This window comes from Podarcis vaucheri, assembly GCF_965113315.1.
Source record: "Podarcis vaucheri genome assembly, chromosome: 1".
Classification (NCBI taxonomy): Eukaryota; Metazoa; Chordata; class Lepidosauria; order Squamata; family Lacertidae; genus Podarcis; species Podarcis vaucheri.
In genome coordinates this window covers 26,972,181-26,979,225 of record NC_138759.1, presented here as the reverse complement: position 1 = coordinate 26,979,225, position 7,045 = coordinate 26,972,181, and positions in this window count along the sequence as shown.

Genomic DNA, 7,045 nt, shown 5'->3' with positions numbered 1-7,045 from the left:
AATTTCTCATTTGATTTATTTAAATCCCATTTATTTTCTAATATGGGCAAGATGTGTCCACTAACAAAAAAAACCATGTATGATGCTGACATAGCAATGTGTGTCAAGAGTGGCAGGACTAATGCAATTGAACAGATGAGGAGATAAAATTTGTACTTCAGTGATTTTTACGACACAAAGCACCAACATTTGTGCTTTGTTTTATTTTTCTGGTCTGTCTGTTTGGCATAATAACTGGGATAAGAAAAACAACGTCATTGCAAATATATTGCCCTGTTCTTGGACAACAAGGATATATTCTCTTTACTTTATCTGTTACTTTTACTGGACTGGTTACATTCCTGAAACTCAAGTTGTCCACTGTAAGTTATTTCACATATTACGCAAAGGTAAACACAAGTTTGCCAGCAAGTACACTCTCAACAGGGAGCTATAGATAAGCATGACTCCATGGTGAATGTAACTGTGCAATATATGTGTTTTAAAATAAGCATGCAAAATCCCATTGATTTCAGTGGAGGTGCTAAGCACATGCTTAGATCTCTGTCACTGAAATCAATAGGATTGAAAAATATTTAACCTTGCCTCAGTTGTGCCTTTGGTTGACACATTCTCACTTTGCAATTCTAACTGTCAGCCCAAAAGTACGGTATAATGTATGAAATGGCCCCAAAGGTGGTTGATATAAGAACAAGCATGGCTCAGAAGATGGGTAAAATCTTTTTGGCTATGTTGGGAAATGAAATGAAGGAGTTTATTGTATGTAGGCTGCACCGCATCCATTGCACTAGGGGTGAGACACAGAAGAGATTTTCAGAACAGTGATGAGTCATAATGAAATTTAAAAGGGAAGTGGGAGGTTGGGTGAAGGAGGGTTTGGTGGGTGGGAGAGTTTGGTAAGTAGGTGGATAGATGAGCCAGGAATTATTCTGTGCTTCAGATTTAAATACTCATCTCTGCTTTAAGAAATGCATTATGAAGCCCCAACCCTCATACCTGGGCTAGAGTCCAGCAGACTTTCCTGGCATCTCTGAAAATGATCAACTCTTTGAGATTTGACAAGCTTTATCATACATTCTGTAGCTTCCAAAGTGATTGAACATCACTAATCATTACAATGCTGCCTGTCTGAGCAATTTGTAGTGTGGGGACCAAATAGAAGGAGAAAATACAAGCCAGTTATCACACAGTGATGTCATTTTATGATCTGGTGTCTCAGAAGAGCCTAAGAGAGTGGGGATTTTTTGAGGTTTCAACAGGCTGAGACATTTATTACAGGATCTTTAGATAACATATCTTGATGGGGTGTTCCAACAGAGGAAGCTCAACAGATCATGAGTTTTTATTGGTGGAGTTACCAAATAATCCTTCCATGGTAGGGTTTGTCAGTTTGCTTTTTTTATTGACTGGGTGATAACTTCTGATTATGGAACTCCTAGATTTCCTACATTTGACAAAGGGCAGAAACAAGTGCCCTTGGGCCTTGGCCACTAGAGGTGGAGTGTACAAGGGTCCGAAGAACATGTCTCAGTCTTTGCTGAGTTTTGTGGGGGTGGAATGACAAAGGTACACTTCATTCCACCATGAGGGCAGCTCTTAAGTAAAAGGAAGCTGCCTCCCCTTGGATGCATATGGTTTGGTTTCATAGACCACAATTTTCTTTATGGGTTTGTGTTCATGGTTTGAAAGGTGTCTTTGAGTTGACCTAGTCTACCACCACCACCATCTGGCTCAATGGCATTGTTCAAAATGAAAAACTAGCACATGCCTCCCATACTTTGAATTATTTTGTATAAGTTTGTGTTGAACTTCATTAATGGTTTACCCTCTTTCTTTCCTGATTTGTTTCTGCATATTGTTACATTGATGGAAATGTTATTTAAATGTTATCTTCTAATGTTTTCTTATTGTCATGTCATGAGCCACTGTAAGCTCATCTGCATTGTTGGAGAAGTTACATACAAATATTAACTCACATCAGCACCAACTATAGCCATTCACACATCCTCAGAGCCTGTCCTGCTAAGTTACTTGTACTCCACACAAGGGATGTAGGTGGTGCTGTGGTCTAAACCACTGAGCCTCTTGGGCTTGCTGATCAAGTGGTCAGCAGTTCAAATCCCCGTGACAGGGTGAGTTCCCACTGCTCTGTCCCAGCTTCTGCCAACCTAGCAGTTCAAAAGCACCCCAGTGCAAGTAGATAAAAAGGTACCACTGCCATGGGAAGGTAAACGGCATTTCTGTGCACTCTGGTTTCCGTCATGGTGTCCCGTTGCTCCAGAAGCAGTTTAGTCATGCTGGCCACATGACCCGGAAAGCTGTCTGTGGACAAACGCCAGCTCCCTCAGCCTAAAAAACAAGATGAGTGCCGCAACCTCATAGTCGCCTTTGACTGGACTTAACTGTCCTTCGGACAATGTGTAGGAGAGGAATGGTCAGGTCTGCTCTAATTCTCACACCCCACAGAGGGAGATGGAGTTAAGGAAGCCAAATTGAGTAATGTGCCTCTTCCATCCTAGAGGCAGAGCTACATTCTGGGGTATCTCACAGGCAGAACAATCCAAATGTTCAGTGCTACCTGCCGGTTCTCTCCTGCATCCCATCCCATGTCCCCCAAGTGTGCCTGTAAGGGTGGCAGGACCAAGAGAAAGGCCTGTCCTGAAGATCTCAAAACCCAAACCCAACTATTGTCTTTCAGATAGCTTGGCCTAAGCTGTGTAGGGCTTTATAGGTCATAACCAGCACCTAACAATTCCACCAGAGTTCATAATTTTAAGCAGGTACTCCTAATTCCTGGATGTGTAATTGTGCCTATTCCTGGATCTTGATTATAGCCCTGGTGAATGGCTACACTGCACAGCTGTATAGCCAGAGCCATTTCCAGCTTGGCTTTAAAAATCACAGAACCGCAAAGCACTTAAATATTAGAACTTTATGGCACCACAGTCATATGTTGGGTGGGTTGCCCATTTCAATACGTGCTTTCATTTGGCTGGTTTGCAAGGGAAATGAGACGACAACAGCATTTAAATCCCTCCGTTTGTTCCTCTTTGGGTAGGTGGCAGGGTACTAGGCAGCAGCTGAGGTGTGTGGGTGTTTGAAATAGTAGTTGACAATTTATTGGTAGCCAACAGGGTTTTTCAAAAGTTGCAGTGGGGGGAGCAATCACATACCGTAGCACGGAACTAAATATATGTTAGCATTATCTAAAACTCAGCCAGTGTTAAATAGCTTTGCCTACTTTTCTTATCGAAAAGCAGACTGGGTGGCCTTGATCATGGGCTTCAGGCACCTACAGAAGAGAAAGGTGTTTGCATTCAGAAGCACCTTATAGCAGGTAAAGGCATAATGAGATTCGGTGGTTAGAATATTAAGCTAAGCATAATTCGGGCTCCAACATAATGTAGGTCTTCTGATAGTTGCCACTATTTACCTTAGACATCTCCTTGAGTGTTATTGGTTGCACTTCCTCTGCCCGTTAGTCCTATAGTGTTGGATCCAGGCTGAATGTCACAACTTGTCTGAATGTTTCAGTATTTGTGGCTGGAGAGTTTAATGCTTATCAGGGAACCTTAATTGGGATACTTTGGCAATTCTGTGATATATGAAGAGGAAGCTTTGAAGTTAGGGCTTTATAGGGCCTGGTAAGCTAAGTGGCTTTGGGATCAGCTGGCTGGCTGGCAGGGGTGCCAATTTGAATAAAATATTGGGGTTGCCCGGGTAAGTCCCGCCCTGCATAATCGATTGCATGGTGTGGTGTGCACACACCATTTGAATGGCAATGACCATCAGTTTGGGGGGCCCTGGCTTCCTCAGATATTTTATTGGGAGAGTCGAAGGGACTTTGGCCCCTGATAATTGGCTCCTAAGATAGGCAGGTAGGTATTGCAGCCTAAGTGGCACCCTTGCCACCCAGAGATCAGTCTACCAGTAGAAACAGAACACTGGTGGAGATGGAGATAAAGTATCAAACTTCTTCTAAGGACCTTAGCTTGAGACAGACGTGCCCCTTGGCACTTTATGCATATAAGATTCTTGTTGTTTATGTTAGGTGGCAGGGTCCCATGAGAGGCCAGTGACTATCCACAAAGTTTGGATTTGAAGAAAGGAGCTAAATTTCAAAGTCAGGAGGGCTCTGACTTTCCCATCAAGCTTGAGCTGTAGTCTGTCTTACATTTCAAAACTAAGCACCGACTCAGTAGAACACCATTACTGTTGCATAAAACCCCTTAGTTCCCCAATCCCATTCTTGTGGCTTAACCAAACTTCCTCCTGTGTTTTGGCAGGCTGTGCAAGCAGATTGGTTGTGCAGATAAACATTCTCGTTCCTTGTGTAAACAAGGGCATTTTCATAAATTTGCAGAATGAAAATGTTAATAAGCGCCATCAACATTTCTTGCCTGGAACGGCTTGAAGGTTACGAGCAATGTTGATACAAGGCCAGAAAAACCAGCGGCAGAGAGGCACAAAAGCAGTTAGCAATCAGTAATGGATGATCGAGGAGGGGTAAATAATTAAAGCGAATTCCGACAAATGCAGAAAGATGTACAGAGAGCATTCAAAATGCTAACAGATGACAGACAGCTGAATGCCGACAAATGAATTGTAATTATGACTTTGACAAGCTTTTATGGCATAAGACTACTCTTTGTTCCTGATAAAATATGATAAGTAAAGAAATCCCCCCCCCTTGAAAAGTCAGGAGGCAAGCCATTCTGTACCATTAATGAATGATGTGAATAGCAGGGGGAAGAATTTGTTTTTAACAAGAAGACTAATGAGTGCATTTAACTTTTTCTCTCTGTTTTAAAGGCAAATCAGTACATTTAACAATAGGTCAGTTGTACTGGGTTGTATGCTTCACAAAATATGGGTGTTGAGACTTCGGTATGAAAGAAAAGAGAGTTCTTAAGCTGGAGATTTATTTTGCTTTTTAAACTCATGTTTGCCTAGTTGTTAGCCACAACCAGAAATTGCAGAGTTCAATTTTGTATATTATTGCTTTGTTTCTGTAGTAAAAGCATCCTTACACAAAACAGAGCTTCTGCATTTTTTTGCAGAAATGCATTCTTTGCATTTTTGTATGTTTGAGAAATGGTGGTATGTACTTTCCGTTCAAACCAGACCAATTTTATTCAGATTTTACCATACCTTGTAAGTCATTAACTCTGAATAACTATGTTTCAGAAAGGAACTCCCCCCCCCCCAACTTTTGTGGGTTTTTTTTTCATTTTAAAAACCTCATCAACAGGGAAGACCATCAAAAGAGAACCTTCTACCACTTTTTTTTTAACTGCTTAGTGCCAAGATTCACATTAGGAAGGGCATGTATAAGAAATGGAAGAAAGGGAAAATCACAAAGCTTGGAATGAGCTCAGGTTTGCAAGGGAGGTTAAAAATAATAATAAAGGTTTCTTTGCTATGTTTGAAATGAGAAGAACAAGAAAATAGTAGGTCCTCTATGTGGAGAAGTGTGATTGGTTGATATGGAGTGTAAGCTACTTTAAATGAATTCAAATATCCAGAGCATGAGCAGCTCTAAGGGTTCTAAAGGATTCTAAAGAACCTAAGGGTTCTAAAGGAGCTTTTGGATTTAATCTCAGAGCCTATGCCTAGAATCTTTAAAAATTACTGGAGAAGAAGTGTGGTCCATGCAGACTGAAGGTGGGCAAATGCTGTCCCCCATCTTCAAAAGGGGGGTGAGAGCTAAGACCCCGGTAATGATTGGCTAGTCAGCTTGATGTTGGTACCAGGAAAAGTCATAGAACAGACAGCCTGTGAGTAATTAGAAAAGGTTGTCGTGATAACAAAGACCCAGCATGGGTTTCTCAAAAACAAGTCATGTCTGTCGAATCTTATCCCCCCCCCTTTTTATTGATAGAGTTACAAGCTTGGTGGATCAGGGGAATGCTGTGGATGTAGTGTATCTCAATTTCTGTAAGGCTTTTGACAAAGTCCCCCATGATGGGAGGGTTAGCTAATGTAGAAGACAGAATCAGAATTGAAGATAATGTTAACAGATTGGCGAACTGGGCCCAAGCTAACAAAATGAATTTCAGTTGGGTTCTACACTTAGGACGAAAGAACCTGTTGCACAAATATAAGATGGAGGACACCTGGCTTACAGGTGAAAAGGATCTAGGGTTTAACAGTGTGTCAGTGAGTCAACAGTGTGATGCAGCAGCAAAAAAAAATCTAGTGCTATTCTAGGCTGAATCAACTGAAGTATTGTATCCAGATCAAGGGAAGTAACAGTCCTGCTCTATTCTGCCTTGGTCAGACCATATCTGGAGTACTGTGTCCACTTCTGGGCGCCACAATTTAAGAAGGATATTGACAAGCTGAAATGTGTGCAGAGGAGGGTGACCAAGACTTATGAATAATGGTTGAAAGAGGTGGGTATGTTTAGCCTGGAAAAGAAGAGACTGAGAGGAGATATGATAGACATTTTCAAATATCTAAAGAGCTGTCACATGGAAGATGGAGCAAGCTTGTTTTCTCCTGCTCTGGAGGGTAGGACTCGAACCAATCGATTCAAGTTACAAAAAAGATTTGACAAAGTCATATAAATGACAATATCTTCAATCCAGTTAGGATTCTTAATGCCAAATCGAGCACAGTCATGCTTTGGTCCACCATTTTGATTCAGAATGGCAACCAGCATCCAAACAAAGAAAAAGATTGATGCCTGCCCTTTGGGAATGCTCATGTCATGTTGGGCAATGGAATCTTCAGAGGCATGTAAATAATAATAATAATAATAATAATAATAATAATAATAATAATAATAATTTATTTATACCCCGCCCATCTGGCTGGGCTTCCCCAGCCACTCTGGGCGGCTTCCAAAAGAATATTAAAATACTATAATACATCAAACATTAAAAGCTTCCCGAAACAGGGCTGCCTTCAGATGTCTTCTAAAAGCCTGGTAGTTGTTGTTCTCTTTGACATCTGGTGGGAGGGTGTTCCACAGGGAAGGCGCCACTACCGAGAAGCCCTCTGCCTGGTTCCCTGTAACTCGGCTTCTCGCAGTGAGGGAACT